Source organism: Mytilus edulis, chromosome 6 (genome assembly GCF_963676685.1).
Source record: "Mytilus edulis chromosome 6, xbMytEdul2.2, whole genome shotgun sequence".
Taxonomy (NCBI): domain Eukaryota; kingdom Metazoa; phylum Mollusca; class Bivalvia; order Mytilida; family Mytilidae; genus Mytilus; species Mytilus edulis.
The window spans coordinates 56,837,124-56,857,337 of record NC_092349.1 but is presented as its reverse complement, the minus strand read 5'-3'; the positions used below and the strand labels follow the sequence as shown (position 1 = coordinate 56,857,337).

At 33.4% G+C, this 20,214-nt stretch overlaps 1 protein-coding gene and 1 long non-coding RNA gene across 3 annotated transcripts in view; one reads left to right on the top strand and one right to left on the bottom strand.

Moving 5' to 3' along the window:
* The window catches only part of LOC139527953 (rab GTPase-binding effector protein 1-like), a 63,671-nt gene that overhangs the window by 32,983 nt on the left and 10,474 nt on the right, over positions 1-20,214 (bottom strand). The gene's annotated exons all lie outside the window — the stretch shown is intronic.
* LOC139527940 (uncharacterized) lies at positions 5,638-18,414 on the top strand. The gene is made up of 4 exons (XR_011665495.1): positions 5,638-5,980; positions 6,542-6,631; positions 16,963-17,041; positions 17,603-18,414. It is a non-coding gene; the product is annotated as an uncharacterized lncRNA (long non-coding RNA).

Here is a 20,214-nt window from a genome sequence, read left to right as displayed (position 1 = left end):
AAACTGTAGTCTGGTGAATGGACAGTTATGAATTAAAGATACAAACTGTAGTCTGGTGAATGGACAGATGAATTAAAAGATACAAACTGTAGTCTGGTGAATGGACAGATGATTTAAAGAGTACTAAACTGTAGTCTGGTGAATGGACAGATGAATTAGAGATACAAACTGTAGTCTGGTGAATGGACAGATGAATTAAGATACAAACTGTAGTCTGGTGAATGGACAGATGAATTTAAAGATACAAACTGTAGTCTGGTGAATGGACAGATGAATTAAAGATACAAACTGTAGTCTGGTGAATGGACAGATGATTTAGAAGATGACAAACTGTAGTCTGGTGAATGGACAGATGAATTAAAGATACAAACTGTAGTCTGGTGAATGACAGATGAATTAAAGATACAAACTGTAGTCTGGTGAATGGACAGATGAATTAAAGATACAAACTGTAGAATGGACAGATGAATTAAAGATACAAACTGTAGTCTGGTGAATGGACAGATGAATTAAAGATACAAACTGTAGTCTGGTGAATGGACAGATGAATTAAAGATACAAACTGTAGTCTGGTGAATGGACAGATGAATTAAAGATACAAACTGTAGAATGGACAGATGAATTAAAGATACAAACTGTAGTCTGGTGAATGGACAGATGAATTAAAGATACAAACTGTAGTCTGGTGAATGGACAGATGAATTAAAGATACAAACTGTAGTCTGGTGAATGGACAGATGAATTAAAGATACAAACTGTAGTCTGGTGAATGGACAGATGAATTAAAGATACAAACTGTAGTCTGGTGAATGGACAGATGAATTAAAGATACAAACTGTAGTCTGGTGAATGGACAGATGAATTAAAGATACAAACTGTAGTCTGGTGAATGGACAGATGAATTAAAGATACAAACTGTAGTCTGGTGAATGGACAGATGAATTAAAGATACAAACTGTAGTCTGGTGAATGGACAGATGAATTAAAGATACAAACTGTAGTCTGGTGAATGGACAGATGAATTAAAGATACAAACTGTAGAATGGACAGATGAATTAAAGATACAAACTGTAGTCTGGTGAATGGACAGATGAATTAAAGATACAAACTGTAGAATGGACAGATGAATTAAAGATACAAACTGTAGTCTGGTGAATGGACAGATGAATTAAAGATACAAATTGTAGTCTGGTGAATGGACAGATGAATTAAAGATACAAACTGTAGTCTGGTGAATGGACAGATGAATTAAAGATACAAACTGTAGAATGGACAGATGAATTAAAGATACAAATTGTAGTCTGGTGAATGGACAGATGAATTAAAGATACAAACTGTAGTCTGGTGAATGGACAGATGAATTAAAGATACAAACTGTAGTCTGGTGAATGGACAGATGAATTAAAGATACAAACTGTAGTCTGGTGAATGGACAGATGAATTAAAGATACAAACTGTAGTCTGGTGAATGGACAGATGAATTAAAGATACAAACTGTAGTCTGGTGAATGGACAGATGAATTAAAGATACAAACTGTAGTCTGGTGAATGGACAGATGAATTAAAGATACAAACTGTAGTCTGGTGAATGGACAGATGAATTAAAGATACAAACTGTAGTCTGGTGAATGGACAGATGATTTAAAGATACAAACTGTAGTCTGGTGAATGGACAGATGATTTAAAGATACAAACTGTAGTCTGGTGAATGGACAGATGAATTAGAGATACAAACTGTAGTCTGGTGAATGGACAGATGAATTAGAGATACAAACTGTAGTCTGGTGAATGGACAGATGAATTAAAGATACAAACTGTAGTCTGGTGAATGGACAGATGAATTAAAGATACAAACTGTAGTCTGGTGAATGGACAGATGAATTAAAGATACAAACTGTAGTCTGGTGAATGGACAGATGAATTAAAGATACAAACTGTAGAATGGACAGATGAATTAAAGATACAAATTGTAGTCTGGTGAATGGACAGATGAATTAAAGATACAAACTGTAGTCTGGTGAATGGACAGATGAATTAAAGATACAAACTGTAGTCTGGTGAATGGACAGATGAATTAAAGATACAAACTGTAGTCTGGTGAATGGACAGATGAATTAAAGATACAAACTGTAGTCTGGTGAATGGACAGATGAATTAAAGATACAAACTGTAGTCTGGTGAATGGACAGATGAATTAAAGATACAAACTGTAGTCTGGTGAATGGACAGATGATTTAAAGATACAAACTGTAGTCAGGTGAATGGACAGATGAATTAAAGATACAAACTGTAGTCTGGTGAATGGACAGATGAATTAAAGATACAAACTGTAGTCTGGTGAATGGACAGATGAATTAAAGATACAAACTGTAGTCTGGTGAATGGACAGATGAATTAAAGATACAAACTGTAGTCTGGTGAATGGACAGATGAATTAAAGATACAAACTGTAGTCTGGTGAATGGACAGATGAATTAAAGATACAAACTGTAGAATGGACAGATGAATTAAAGATACAAATTGTAGTCTGGTGAATGGACAGATGAATTAAAGATACAAACTGTAGTCTGGTGAATGGACAGATGAATTAAAGATACAAACTGTAGTCTGGTGAATGGACAGATGAATTAAAGATACAAACTGTAGTCTGGTGAATGGACAGATGAATTAAAGATACAAACTGTAGTCTGGTGAATGGACAGATGAATTAAAGATACAAACTGTAGTCTGGTGAATGGACAGATGAATTAAAGATACAAACTGTAGTCTGGTGAATGGACAGATGAATTAAAGATACAAACTGTAGTCTGGTGAATGGACAGATGAATTAAAGATACAAACTGTAGAATGGACAGATGAATTAAAGATACAAACTGTAGTCTGGTGAATGGACAGATGAATTAAAGATACAAACTGTAGTCTGGTGAATGGACAGATGAATTAAAGATACAAACTGTAGTCTGGTGAATGGACAGATGAATTAAAGATACAAACTGTAGTCTGGTGAATGGACAGATGAATTAAAGATACAAACTGTAGTCTGGTGAATGGACAGATGAATTAAAGATACAAACTGTAGAATGGACAGATGAATTAAAGATACAAAATGTAGTCTGGTGAATGGACAGATGAATTAAAGATACAAATTGTAGTCTGGTGAATGGACAGATGAATTAAAGATACAAACTGTAGTCTGGTGAATGGACAGATGAATTAAAGATACAAACTGTAGAATGGACAGATGAATTAAAGATACAAATTGTAGTCTGGTGAATGGAAAGATGAATTAAAGATACAAACTGTAGTCTGGTGAATGGACAGATGAATTAAAGATACAAACTGTAGTCTGGTGAATGGACAGATGAATTAAAGATACAAACTGTAGTCTGGTGAATGGACAGATGAATTAAAGATACAAACTGTAGTCTGGTGAATGGACAGATGAATTAAAGATACAAACTGTAGTCTGGTGAATGGACAGATGAATTAAAGATACAAACTGTAGTCTGGTGAATGGACAGATGAATTAAAGATACAAACTGTAGTCTGGTGAATGGACAGATGAATTAAAGATACAAACTGTAGAATGGACAGATGAATTAAAGATACAAACTGTAGTCTGGTGAATAGACAGATGAATTAAAGATACAAATTGTAGTCTGGTGAATGGACAGATGAATTAAAGATACAAACTGTAGTCTGGTGAATGGACAGATGAATTAAAGATACAAACTGTAGTCTGGTGAATGGACAGATGAATTAAAGATACAAACTGTAGTCTGGTGAATGGACAGATGAATTAAAGATACAAACTGTAGTCTGGTGAATGGACAGATGATTTAAAGATACAAACTGTAGTCAGGTGAATGGACAGATGAATTAAAGATACAAACTGTAGTCTGGTGAATGGACAGATGAATTAAAGATACAAACTGTAGTCTGGTGAATGGACAGATGAATTAAAGATACAAACTGTAGTCTGGTGAATGGACAGATGAATTAAAGATACAAACTGTAGTCTGGTGAATGGACAGATGAATTAAAGATACAAACTGTAGTCTGGTGAATGGACAGATGAATTAAAGATACAAACTGTAGTCTGGTGAATGGACAGATGAATTAAAGATACAAACTGTAGAATGGACAGATGAATTAAAGATACAAATTGTAGTCTGGTGAATGGACAGATGAATTAAAGATACAAACTGTAGTCTGGTGAATGGACAGATGAATTAAAGATACAAACTGTAGTCTGGTGAATGGACAGATGAATTAAAGATACAAACTGTAGTCTGGTGAATGGACAGATGAATTAAAGATACAAACTGTAGTCTGGTGAATGGACAGATGAATTAAAGATACAAACTGTAGAATGGACAGATGAATTAAAGATACAAACTGTAGTCTGGTGAATGGACAGATGAATTAAAGATACAAATTGTAGTCTGGTGAATGGACAGATGAATTAAAGATACAAACTGTAGTCTGGTGAATGGACAGATGAATTAAAGATACAAACTGTAGAATGGACAGATGAATTAAAGATACAAATTGTAGTCTGGTGAATGGACAGATGAATTAAAGATACAAACTGTAGTCTGGTGAATGGACAGATGAATTAAAGATACAAACTGTAGTCTGGTGAATGGACAGATGAATTAAAGATACAAACTGTAGTCTGGTGAATGGACAGATGAATTAAAGATACAAACTGTAGTCTGGTGAATGGACAGATGAATTAAAGATACAAACTGTAGTCTGGTGAATGGACAGATGAATTAAAGATACAAACTGTAGTCTGGTGAATGGACAGATGAATTAAAGATACAAACTGTAGTCTGGTGAATGGACAGATGATTTAAAGATACAAACTGTAGTCTGGTGAGTGGACAGATGAATTAAAGATACAAACTGTAGTCTGGTGAATGGACAGATGAATTAAAGATACAAACTGTAGTCTGGTGAATGGACAGATGAATTAAAGATACAAACTGTAGTCTGGTGAATGGACAGATGAATTAAAGATACAAACTGTAGTCTGGTGAATGGACAGATGAATTAAAGATACAAACTGTAGAATGGACAGATGAATTAAAGATACAAATTGTAGTCTGGTGAATGGACAGATGAATTAAAGATACAAACTGTAGTCTGGTGAAGGTGTAATACCACCAAATCATGGTACGTCACATCCGGTTGCATACGAAAGTAGGCCTAAAAAAATATTCCCTTGAATTTGACAGTTGTAGAAAATTAACCCTGCATTTCAATGCACTTAAATTTTTCTGAGTCGTAAATAAGTATGTTGGGTGTCTGAAAGCATCATTCTTTTTTTATTTGATGGTCTTATAAAATATTTTGGAACGTTAAGGTTACATAGTTACCAAAGCAGGTAACCAGTAAATAACAGTGTAAAAATTGGGTTGTCTACCCTCGGCGGTGGTTACTTTCTTATATGCAATGAAATGTAGTGTGAAATTTTCACTGTATCACTGGAAAGGATTGAACTTTACACATGCAAAGTATTTCTTTGGTTGAAATAAAGGTAAATACTGTACGATTTTTTTAAAAGTGCCAATTTAACAAAGACTAATAGGGAAAAATCAATGGTGGTATTACACCTATTTAGGGAAACTAAATGTGCACTCGTGACCCAATTGTACTTTCATTTTTAAAAGTTATTAATAAACCAGTTCATACATTGTAAACATGGACTATTCGGAATGGATTTAGACACAGAAAGTACGTTTGAGGTAAAATTGTATTGAAATGGGGGTTTACGGGTGTTTTCTTAGTCAAATGGGTGGACAGACGAAGCTGTATTTAGATTAGTGTGTTAAATTTTAAATTACCCTTACAGTTTTTGTTTTGTTTATACAACATGTGAATTTTTTATTTCAGTGTTAACTATGTTCTGAAAAGCATTCTGTTGAAAAATCTTATATGTGAATTGGTCTGCAGATGACACTTCAGCATTAAAGTATGTATCAACTATCATCATGTTTTTTTTTTGTTTTGGCCGCAAAAGTTTACAATTTGCCATTGTGCAGTCTACATTTTGCACAGACAATAACTCATCTAAACACTTATTTGTCCTGGATTTATACACATCAGAATCTAGTCTCACATACTTAAACTTTATAATTCTTACCAATTATTTTTGTACCAGCATTCCAAGGGACATAACCCTTTTTAAAAACATTTTGAGGTATTTTTTTATTACTCTTTCTCCCCATTTTCTAATGTAAAATACAAGAAAGTGGACTTTTTGTGTAAATCTATTAGAAATATACTGTTATGAGTAAATAAAAAGACTTTGATACCAGTAGCAATAAATTATTGACTGAAAGGGAACCGTTATTTCTCACACTAGGGAACAGACCAAAAACTCAAGTTACACATAAGGGCTTATAGAAACTTCCGTGTAGACTGTTAACATTTATAGAGACAGTTCTTTCAGCTAAAACACTTTAATTATTGATTTAACATTACATTTATTTCATTTTTGTGGGAAAATAATCACATTTGTTTTATTTTTTAGACAAAAGATATCCAGTTTTGATGAAAAAGGAAGGAAGAGGAAAAATGGACCAAAACAGACCAAAACAGACCTTCAAATGAACTCTAAAAGGTGCAATAAAATTGTTTATCATCTTAAAGTTGTCTTTTGTATTCTATTTAATTGTTTGAATGCATATATCATGAGTTTATGATCAGATATTAGTCAACACTGCATTTTATAATGATACACTGAAATTAGGATTTTTCGAAGAAATTGGACTGAAATTGCCGTAGGATATGGCCTTACGTTATAGTGATTTTCTCTGAAACTATAGTTCTGACTGAGACAAAACTTGAGAGTTATGCTTGAAATAACTTGCAATTGGAGGGGAAAAAATTGCATTAAGTTTATTTGACATTTAGGTGTTCTTTAGGTGTAATACCACCAAATCATGGTACGTCACATCCGGTTGCATACGAAAGTAGGCCTAAAAAAATATTCCCTTGAATTTGACAGTTGTAGAAAATTAACCCTGCATTTCAATGCACTTAAATTTTTCTGAGTCGTAAATAAGTATGTTGGGTGTCTGAAAGCATCATTCTTTTTTTATTTGATGGTCTTATAAAATATTTTGGAACGTTAAGGTTACACAGTTACCAAAGCAGGTAACCAGTAAATAACAGTGTAAAAATTGGGTTGTCTACCCTCGGCGGTGGTTACTTTCTTATATGCAATGAAATGTAGTGTGAAATTTTCACTGTATCACTGGAAAGGATTGAACTTTACACATGCAAAGTATTTCTTTGGTTGAAATAAAGGTAAATACTGTACGATTTTTTTAAAAGTGCCAATTTAACAAAGACTAATAGGGAAAAATCAATGGTGGTATTACACCTGAATGGACAGATGAATTAAAGATACAAACTGTAGTCTGGCGAATGGACAGATGAATTAAAGATACAAACTGTAGTCTGGTGAATGGACAGATGAATTAAAGATACAAACTGTAGTCTGGTGAATGGACAGATGAATTAAAGATACAAACTGTAGAATGGACAGATGAATTAAAGATACAAAATGTAGTCTGGTGAATGGACAGATGAATTAAAGATACAAATTGTAGTCTGGTGAATGGACAGATGAATTAAAGATACAAACTGTAGTCTGGTGAATGGACAGATGAATTAAAGATACAAACTGTAGAATGGACAGATGAATTAAAGATACAAATTGTAGTCTGGTGAATGGAAAGATGAATTAAAGATACAAACTGTAGTCTGGTGAATGGACAGATGAATTAAAGATACAAACTGTAGTCTGGTGAATGGACAGATGAATTAAAGATACAAACTGTAGTCTGGTGAATGGACAGATGAATTAAAGATACAAACTGTAGTCTGGTGAATGGACAGATGAATTAAAGATACAAACTGTAGTCTGGTGAATGGACAGATGAATTAAAGATACAAACTGTAGTCTGGTGAATGGACAGATGAATTAAAGATACAAACTGTAGTCTGGTGAATGGACAGATGAATTAAAGATACAAACTGTAGAATGGACAGATGAATTAAAGATACAAACTGTAGTCTGGTGAATGGACAGATGAATTAAAGATACAAACTGTAGTCTGGTGAATGGACAGATGAATTAAAGATACAAACTGTAGTCTGGTGAATGGACAGATGAATTAAAGATACAAACTGTAGTCTGGTGAATGGACAGATGAATTAAAGATACAAACTGTAGTCTGGTGAATGGACAGATGAATTAAAGATACAAACTGTAGAATGGACAGATGAATTAAAGATACAAAATGTAGTCTGGTGAATGGACAGATGAATTAAAGATACAAATTGTAGTCTGGTGAATGGACAGATGAATTAAAGATACAAACTGTAGTCTGGTGAATGGACAGATGAATTAAAGATACAAACTGTAGAATGGACAGATGAATTAAAGATACAAATTGTAGTCTGGTGAATGGAAAGATGAATTAAAGATACAAACTGTAGTCTGGTGAATGGACAGATGAATTAAAGATACAAACTGTAGTCTGGTGAATGGACAGATGAATTAAAGATACAAACTGTAGTCTGGTGAATGGACAGATGAATTAAAGATACAAACTGTAGTCTGGTGAATGGACAGATGAATTAAAGATACAAACTGTAGTCTGGTGAATGGACAGATGAATTAAAGATACAAACTGTAGTCTGGTGAATGGACAGATGAATTAAAGATACAAACTGTAGTCTGGTGAATGGACAGATGAATTAAAGATACAAACTGTAGAATGGACAGATGAATTAAAGATACAAACTGTAGTCTGGTGAATGGACAGATGAATTAAAGATACAAACTGTAGAATGGACAGATGAATTAAAGATACAAATTGTAGTCTGGTGAATGGACAGATGAATTAAAGATACAAACTGTAGTCTGGTGAATGGACAGATGAATTAAAGATACAAACTGTAGTCTGGTGAATGGACAGATGAATTAAAGATACAAACTGTAGTCTGGTGAATGGACAGATGAATTAAAGATACAAACTGTAGTCTGGTGAATGGACAGATGAATTAAAGATACAAACTGTAGAATGGACAGATGAATTAAAGATACAAACTGTAGTCTGGTGAATGGACAGATGAATTAAAGATACAAATTGTAGTCTGGTGAATGGACAGATGAATTAAAGATACAAACTGTAGTCTGGTGAATGGACAGATGAATTAAAGATACAAACTGTAGAATGGACAGATGAATTAAAGATACAAATTGTAGTCTGGTGAATGGACAGATGAATTAAAGATACAAACTGTAGTCTGGTGAATGGACAGATGAATTAAAGATACAAACTGTAGTCTGGTGAATGGACAGATGAATTAAAGATACAAACTGTAGTCTGGTGAATGGACAGATGAATTAAAGATACAAACTGTAGTCTGGTGAATGGACAGATGAATTAAAGATACAAACTGTAGTCTGGTGAATGGACAGATGAATTAAAGATACAAACTGTAGTCTGGTGAATGGACAGATGAATTAAAGATACAAACTGTAGTCTGGTGAATGGACAGATGAATTAAAGATACAAACTGTAGTCTGGTGAATGGACAGATGAATTAAAGATACAAACTGTAGAATGGACAGATGAATTAAAGATACAAACTGTAGTCTGGTGAATGGACAGATGAATTAAAGATACAAATTGTAGTCTGGTGAATGGACAGATGAATTAAAGATACAAACTGTAGTCTGGTGAATGGACAGATGAATTAAAGATACAAACTGTAGAATGGACAGATGAATTAAAGATACAAATTGTAGTCTGGTGAATGGACAGATGAATTAAAGATACAAACTGTAGTCTGGTGAATGGACAGATGAATTAAAGATACAAACTGTAGTCTGGTGAATGGACAGATGAATTAAAGATACAAACTGTAGTCTGGTGAATGGACAGATGAATTAAAGATACAAACTGTAGTCTGGTGAATGGACAGATGAATTAAAGATACAAACTGTAGTCTGGTGAATGGACAGATGAATTAAAGATACAAACTGTAGTCTGGTGAATGGACAGATGAATTAAAGATACAAACTGTAGTCTGGTGAATGGACAGATGAATTAAAGATACAAACTGTAGTCTGGTGAATGGACAGATGAATTAAAGATACAAACTGTAGTCTGGTGAATGGACAGATGATTTAAAGATACAAACTGTAGTCTGGTGAATGGACAGATGATTTAAAGATACAAACTGTAGTCTGGTGAATGGACAGATGAATTAAAGATACAAACTGTAGTCTGGTGAATGGACAGATGAATTAAAGATACAAACTGTAGTCTGGTGAATGGACAGATGAATTAAAGATACAAACTGTAGTCTGGTGAATGGACAGATGAATTAAAGATACAAACTGTAGTCTGGTGAATGGACAGATGAATTAAAGATACAAACTGTAGTCTGGTGAATGGACAGATGAATTAAAGATACAAACTGTAGAATGGACAGATGAATTAAAGATACAAATTGTAGTCTGGTGAATGGACAGATGAATTAAAGATACAAACTGTAGTCTGGTGAATGGACAGATGAATTAAAGATACAAACTGTAGTCTGGTGAATGGACAGATGAATTAAAGATACAAACTGTAGTCTGGTGAATGGACAGATGAATTAAAGATACAAACTGTAGTCTGGTGAATGGACAGATGAATTAAAGATACAAACTGTAGTCTGGTGAATGGACAGATGAATTAAAGATACAAACTGTAGTCTGGTGAATGGACAGATGATTTAAAGATACAAACTGTAGTCAGGTGAATGGACAGATGAATTAAAGATACAAACTGTAGTCTGGTGAATGGACAGATGAATTAAAGATACAAACTGTAGTCTGGTGAATGGACAGATGAATTAAAGATACAAACTGTAGTCTGGTGAATGGACAGATGAATTAAAGATACAAACTGTAGTCTGGTGAATGGACAGATGAATTAAAGATACAAACTGTAGTCTGGTGAATGGACAGATGAATTAAAGATACAAACTGTAGAATGGACAGATGAATTAAAGATACAAATTGTAGTCTGGTGAATGGACAGATGAATTAAAGATACAAACTGTAGTCTGGTGAATGGACAGATGAATTAAAGATACAAACTGTAGTCTGGTGAATGGACAGATGAATTAAAGATACAAACTGTAGTCTGGTGAATGGACAGATGAATTAAAGATACAAACTGTAGTCTGGTGAATGGACAGATGAATTAAAGATACAAACTGTAGAATGGACAGATGAATTAAAGATACAAACTGTAGTCTGGTGAATGGACAGATGAATTAAAGATACAAACTGTAGTCTGGTGAATGGACAGATGAATTAAAGATACAAACTGTAGTCTGGTGAATGGACAGATGAATTAAAGATACAAACTGTAGAATGGACAGATGAATTAAAGATACAAATTGTAGTCTGGTGAATGGAAAGATGAATTAAAGATACAAACTGTAGTCTGGTGAATGGACAGATGAATTAAAGATACAAACTGTAGTCTGGTGAATGGACAGATGAATTAAAGATACAAACTGTAGTCTGGTGAATGGACAGATGAATTAAAGATACAAACTGTAGTCTGGTGAATGGACAGATGAATTAAAGATACAAACTGTAGTCTGGTGAATGGACAGATGAATTAAAGATACAAACTGTAGTCTGGTGAATGGACAGATGAATTAAAGATACAAACTGTAGTCTGGTGAATGGACAGATGAATTAAAGATACAAACTGTAGAATGGACAGATGAATTAAAGATACAAACTGTAGTCTGGTGAATAGACAGATGAATTAAAGATACAAATTGTAGTCTGGTGAATGGACAGATGAATTAAAGATACAAACTGTAGTCTGGTGAATGGACAGATGAATTAAAGATACAAACTGTAGAATGGACAGATGAATTAAAGATACAAATTGTAGTCTGGTGAATGGACAGATGAATTAAAGATACAAACTGTAGTCTGGTGAATGGACAGATGAATTAAAGATACAAACTGTAGTCTGGTGAATGGACAGATGAATTAAAGATACAAACTGTAGTCTGGTGAATGGACAGATGAATTAAAGATACAAACTGTAGTCTGGTGAATGGACAGATGAATTAAAGATACAAACTGTAGAATGGACAGATGAATTAAAGATACAAACTGTAGTCTGGTGAATGGACAGATGAATTAAAGATACAAACTGTAGTCTGGTGAATGGACAGATGAATTAAAGATACAAACTGTAGTCTGGTGAATGGACAGATGATTTAAAGATACAAACTGTAGTCTGGTGAATGGACAGATGAATTAAAGATACAAACTGTAGTCTGGTGAATGGACAGATGAATTAAAGATACAAACTGTAGAATGGACAGATGAATTAAAGATACAAACTGTAGTCTGGTGAATAGACAGATGAATTAAAGATAAAAATTGTAGTCTGGTGAATGGACAGATGAATTAAAGATACAAACTGTAGTCTGGTGAATGGACAGATGAATTAAAGATACAAACTGTAGAATGGACAGATGAATTAAAGATACAAATTGTAGTCTGGTGAATGGACAGATGAATTAAAGATACAAACTGTAGTCTGGTGAATGGACAGATGAATTAAAGATACAAACTGTAGTCTGGTGAATGGACAGATGAATTAAAGATACAAACTGTAGTCAGGTGAATACAGATGAATTAAAGATACAAACTGTAGTCTGGTGAATGGACAGATGAATTAAAGATACAAACTGTAGTCTGGTGAATGGACAGATGATTTAAAGATACAAACTGTAGTCTGGTGAATGGACAGATGAATTAAAGATACAAACTGTAGTCTGGTGAATGGACAGATGAATTAAAGATACAAACTGTAGTCTGGTGAATGGACAGATGAATTAAAGATACAAACTGTAGTCTGGTGAATGGACAGATGAATTAAAGATACAAACTGTAGTCTGGTGAATGGACAGATGAATTAAAGATACAAACTGTAGAATGGACAGATGAATTAAAGATACAAATTGTAGTCTGGTGAATGGACAGATGAATTAAAGATACAAACTGTAGTCTGGTGAATGGACAGATGAATTAAAGATACAAACTGTAGTCTGGTGAATGGACAGATGAATTAAAGATACAAACTGTAGTCTGGTGAATGGACAGATGAATTAAAGATACAAACTGTAGTCTGGTGAATGGACAGATGAATTAAAGATACAAACTGTAGTCTGGTGAATGGACAGATGAATTAAAGATACAAACTGTAGTCTGGTGAATGGACAGATGATTTAAAGATACAAACTGTAGTCAGGTGAATGGACAGATGAATTAAAGATACAAACTGTAGTCTGGTGAATGGACAGATGAATTAAAGATACAAACTGTAGTCTGGTGAATGGACAGATGAATTAAAGATACAAACTGTAGTCTGGTGAATGGACAGATGAATTAAAGATACAAACTGTAGTCTGGTGAATGGACAGATGAATTAAAGATACAAACTGTAGTCTGGTGAATGGACAGATGAATTAAAGATACAAACTGTAGAATGGACAGATGAATTAAAGATACAAATTGTAGTCTGGTGAATGGACAGATGAATTAAAGATACAAACTGTAGTCTGGTGAATGGACAGATGAATTAAAGATACAAACTGTAGTCTGGTGAATGGACAGATGAATTAAAGATACAAACTGTAGTCTGGTGAATGGACAGATGAATTAAAGATACAAACTGTAGTCTGGTGAATGGACAGATGAATTAAAGATACAAACTGTAGAATGGACAGATGAATTAAAGATACAAACTGTAGTCTGGTGAATGGACAGATGAATTAAAGATACAAATTGTAGTCTGGTGAATGGACAGATGAATTAAAGATACAAACTGTAGTCTGGTGAATGGACAGATGAATTAAAGATACAAACTGTAGAATGGACAGATGAATTAAAGATACAAATTGTAGTCTGGTGAATGGAAAGATGAATTAAAGATACAAACTGTAGTCTGGTGAATGGACAGATGAATTAAAGATACAAACTGTAGTCTGGTGAATGGACAGATGAATTAAAGATACAAACTGTAGTCTGGTGAATGGACAGATGAATTAAAGATACAAACTGTAGTCTGGTGAATGGACAGATGAATTAAAGATACAAACTGTAGTCTGGTGAATGGACAGATGAATTAAAGATACAAACTGTAGTCTGGTGAATGGACAGATGAATTAAAGATACAAACTGTAGTCTGGTGAATGGACAGATGAATTAAAGATACAAACTGTAGAATGGACAGATGAATTAAAGATACAAACTGTAGTCTGGTGAATAGACAGATGAATTAAAGATACAAATTGTAGTCTGGTGAATGGACAGATGAATTAAAGATACAAACTGTAGTCTGGTGAATGGACAGATGAATTAAAGATACAAACTGTAGAATGGACAGATGAATTAAAGATACAAATTGTAGTCTGGTGAATGGACAGATGAATTAAAGATACAAACTGTAGTCTGGTGAATGGACAGATGAATTAAAGATACAAACTGTAGTCTGGTGAATGGACAGATGAATTAAAGATACAAACTGTAGTCTGGTGAATGGACAGATGAATTAAAGATACAAACTGTAGTCTGGTGAATGGACAGATGAATTAAAGATACAAACTGTAGAATGGACAGATGAATTAAAGATACAAACTGTAGTCTGGTGAATGGACAGATGAATTAAAGATACAAACTGTAGTCTGGTGAATGGACAGATGAATTAAAGATACAAACTGTAGTCTGGTGAATGGACAGATGATTTAAAGATACAAACTGTAGTCTGGTGAATGGACAGATGAATTAAAGATACAAACTGTAGTCTGGTGAATGGACAGATGAATTAAAGATACAAACTGTAGAATGGACAGATGAATTAAAGATACAAACTGTAGTCTGGTGAATAGACAGATGAATTAAAGATAAAAATTGTAGTCTGGTGAATGGACAGATGAATTAAAGATACAAACTGTAGTCTGGTGAATGGACAGATGAATTAAAGATACAAACTGTAGAATGGACAGATGAATTAAAGATACAAATTGTAGTCTGGTGAATGGACAGATGAATTAAAGATACAAACTGTAGTCTGGTGAATGGACAGATGAATTAAAGATACAAACTGTAGTCTGGTGAATGGACAGATGAATTAAAGATACAAACTGTAGTCAGGTGAATACAGATGAATTAAAGATACAAACTGTAGTCTGGTGAATGGACAGATGAATTAAAGATACAAACTGTAGTCTGGTGAATGGACAGATGAATTAAAGATACAAACTGTAGTCTGGTGAATGGACAGATGAATTAAAGATACAAACTGTAGTCTGGTGAATGGACAGATGAATTAAAGATACAAACTGTAGTCTGGTGAATGGACAGATGAATTAAAGATACAAACTGTAGTCTGGTGAATGGACAGATGAATTAAAGATACAAACTGTAGAATGGACAGATGAATTAAAGATACAAATTGTAGTCTGGTGAATGGACAGATGAATTAAAGATACAAACTGTAGTCTGGTGAATGGACAGATGAATTAAAGATACAAACTGTAGTCTGGTGAATGGACAGATGAATTAAAGATACAAACTGTAGTCTGGCGAATGGACAGATGAATTAAAGATACAAACTGTAGTCTGGTGAATGGACAGATGAATTAAAGATACAAACTGTAGTCTGGTGAATGGACAGATGAATTAAAGATACAAACTGTAGTCTGGTGAATGGACAGATGAATTAAAGATACAAACTGTAGTCTGGTGAATGGACAGATGAATTAAAGATACAAACTGTAGTCTGGTGAATGGACAGATGATTTAAAGATACAAACTGTAGTCTGGTGAGTGGACAGATGAATTAAAGATACAAACTGTAGTCTGGTGAATGGACAGATGAATTAAAGATACAAACTGTAGTCTGGTGAATGGACAGATGAATTAAAGATACAAACTGTAGTCTGGTGAATGGACAGATGAATTAAAGATACAAACTGTAGTCTGGTGAATGGACAGATGAATTAAAGATACAAACTGTAGAATGGACAGATGAATTAAAGATACAAATTGTAGTCTGGTGAATGGACAGATGAATTAAAGATACAAACTGTAGTCTGGTGAAGGTGTAATACCACCAAATCATGGTACGTCACATCCGGTTGCATACGAAAGTAGGCCTAAAAAAATATTCCCTTGAATTTGACAGTTGTAGAAAATTAACCCTGCATTTCAATGCACTTAAATTTTTCTGAGTCGTAAATAAGTATGTTGGGTGTCTGAAAGCATCATTCTTTTTTTATTTGATGGTCTTATAAAATATTTTGGAACGTTAAGGTTACATAGTTACCAAAGCAGGTAACCAGTAAATAACAGTGTAAAAATTGGGTTGTCTACCCTCGGCGGTGGTTACTTTCTTATATGCAATGAAATGTAGTGTGAAATTTTCACTGTATCACTGGAAAGGATTGAACTTTACACATGCAAAGTATTTCTTTGGTTGAAATAAAGGTAAATACTGTAAGATTTTTTTAAAAGTGCCAATTTAACAAAGACTAATAGGGAAAAATCAATGGTGGTATTACACCTATTTAGGGAAACTAAATGTGCACTCGTGACCCAATTGTACTTTCATTTTTAAAAGTTATTAATAAACCAGTTCATACATTGTAAACATGGACTATTCGGAATGGATTTAGACACAGAAAGTACGTTTGAGGTAAAATTGTATTGAAATGGGGGTTTACGGGTGTTTTCTTAGTCAAATGGGTGGACAGACGAAGCTGTATTTAGATTAGTGTGTTAAATTTTAAATTACCCTTACAGTTTTTGTTTTGTTTATACAACATGTGAATTTTTTATTTCAGTGTTAACTATGTTCTGAAAAGCATTCTGTTGAAAAATCTTATATGTGAATTGGTCTGCAGATGACACTTCAGCATTAAAGTATGTATCAACTATCATCATGTTTTTTTTTTGTTTTGGCCGCAAAAGTTTACAATTTGCCATTGTGCAGTCTACATTTTGCACAGACAATAACTCATCTAAACACTTATTTGTCCTGGATTTATACACATCAGAATCTAGTCTCACATACTTAAACTTTATAATTCTTACCAATTATTTTTGTACCAGCATTCCAAGGGACATAACCCTTTTTAAAAACATTTTGAGGTATTTTTTTATTACTCTTTCTCCCCATTTTCTAATGTAAAATACAAGAAAGTGGACTTTTTGTGTAAATCTATTAGAAATATACTGTTATGAGTAAATAAAAAGACTTTGATACCAGTAGCAATAAATTATTGACTGAAAGGGAACCGTTATTTCTCACACTAGGGAACAGACCAAAAACTCAAGTTACACATAAGGGCTTATAGAAACTTCCGTGTAGACTGTTAACATTTATAGAGACAGTTCTTTCAGCTAAAACACTTTAATTATTGATTTAACATTACATTTATTTCATTTTTGTGGGAAAATAATCACATTTGTTTTATTTTTTAGACAAAAGATATCCAGTTTTGATGAAAAAGGAAGGAAGAGGAAAAATGGACCAAAACAGACCAAAACAGACCTTCAAATGAACTCTAAAAGGTGCAATAAAATTGTTTATCATCTTAAAGTTGTCTTTTGTATTCTATTTAATTGTTTGAATGCATATATCATGAGTTTATGATCAGATATTAGTCAACACTGCATTTTATAATGATACACTGAAATTAGGATTTTTCGAAGAAATTGGACTGAAATTGCCGTAGGATATGGCCTTACGTTATAGTGATTTTCTCTGAAACTATAGTTCTGACTGAGACAAAACTTGAGAGTTATGCTTGAAATAACTTGCAATTGGAGGGGAAAAAATTGCATTAAGTTTATTTGACATTTAGGTGTTCTTTAGGTGTAATACCACCAAATCATGGTACGTCACATCCGGTTGCATACGAAAGTAGGCCTAAAAAAATATTCCCTTGAATTTGACAGTTGTAGAAAATTAACCCTGCATTTCAATGCACTTAAATTTTTCTGAGTCGTAAATAAGTATGTTGGGTGTCTGAAAGCATCATTCTTTTTTTATTTGATGGTCTTATAAAATATTTTGGAACGTTAAGGTTACATAGTTACCAAAGCAGGTAACCAGTAAATAACAGTGTAAAAATTGGGTTGTCTACCCTCGGCGGTGGTTACTTTCTTATATGCAATGAAATGTAGTGTGAAATTTTCACTGTATCACTGGAAAGGATTGAACTTTACACATGCAAAGTATTTCTTTGGTTGAAATAAAGGTAAATACTGTACGATTTTTTTAAAAGTGCCAATTTAACAAAGACTAATAGGGAAAAATCAATGGTGGTATTACACCTGAATGGACAGATGAATTAAAGATACAAACTGTAGTCTGGCGAATGGACAGATGAATTAAAGATACAAACTGTAGTCTGGTGAATGGACAGATGAATTAAAGATACAAACTGTAGTCTGGTGAATGGACAGATGAATTAAAGATACAAACTGTAGTCTGGTGAATGGACAGATGAATTAAAGATACAAACTGTAGTCTGGTGAATGGACAGATGAATTAAAGATACAAACTGTAGTCTGGTGAATGGACAGATGATTTAAAGATACAAACTGTAGTCTGGTGAATGGACAGATGAATTAAAGATACAAACTGTAGTCTGGTGAATGGACAGATGAATTAAAGATACAAACTGTAGTCTGGTGAATGGACAGATGATTTAAAGATACAAACTGTAGTCTGGTGAATGGACAGATGAATTAAAGATACAAACTGTAGTCTGGTGAATGGACAGATGAATTAAAGATACAAACTGTAGTCTGGTGAATGGACAGATGAATTAAAGATACAAACTGTAGTCTGGTGAATGGACAGATGAATTAAAGATACAAACTGTAGTCTGGTGAATGGACAGATGAATTAAAGATACAAACTGTAGTCTGGTGAATGGACAGATGAATTAAAGATACAAACTGTAGTCTGGTGAATGGACAGATGAATTAAAGATACAAACTGTAGAATGGACAGATGAATTAAAGATACAAACTGTAGTCTGGTGAATGGACAGATGAATTAAAGATACAAATTGTAGTCTGGTAAATGGACAGATGAATTAAAGATACAACCTGTAGTCTGGTGAATGGACAGATGAATTAAAGATACAAACTGTAGAATGGACAGATGAATTAAAGATACAAATTGTAGTCTGGTGAATGGACAGATGAATTAAAGATACAAACTGTAGTCTGGTGAATGGACAGATGAATTAAAGATACAAACTGTAGTCTGGTGAATGGACAGATGAATTAAAGATACAAACTGTAGTCTGGTGAATGGACAGATGAATTAAAGATACAAACTGTAGTCTGGTGAATGGACAGATGAATTAAAGATACAAACTGTAGTCTGGTGAATGGACAGATGAATTAAAGATACAAACTGTAGTCTGGTGAATGGACAGATGAATTAAAGATACAAACTGTAGTCTGGTGAATGGACAGATGAATTAAAGATACAAACTGTAGTCTGGTGAATGGACAGATGAATTAAAGATACAAACTGTAGTCTGGTGAATGGACAGATGAATTAAAGATACAAACTGTAGTCTGGTGAATGGACAGATGAATTAAAGATACAAACTGTAGTCTGGTGAATGGACATATGAATTAAAGATACAAACTATAGTCTGGTGAATGGACAGATGAATTAAAGATACAAACTGTAGTCTGGTGAATGGACAGATGAATTAAAGTAACAGCATCACTGTACAAATTAAAGCTTGGATAGATACATGTGAATTCTGTTGTTTTCCTACTTCATTAATACTTAGAATAATCACAATGACCAAACCTTTTTTTTTTGTGTATATTAATATATTATCATAATTTTTAAATAAATACAAATGACTTTATTGTGTCTTTAGGTTGCAGTTACTGTGATCTACCCTGCAATTCATTTTATTCATAATTGATTTATAAAGGCAATTATACCTCATTATTTTGTTAAATTAAAATTTCATGTAACAAATTCGCTGGTTTTGTCGTTTTTAATTTAAAGGGTAATTTTTTACATAATTCATATTTACAAGATGCATAACTTG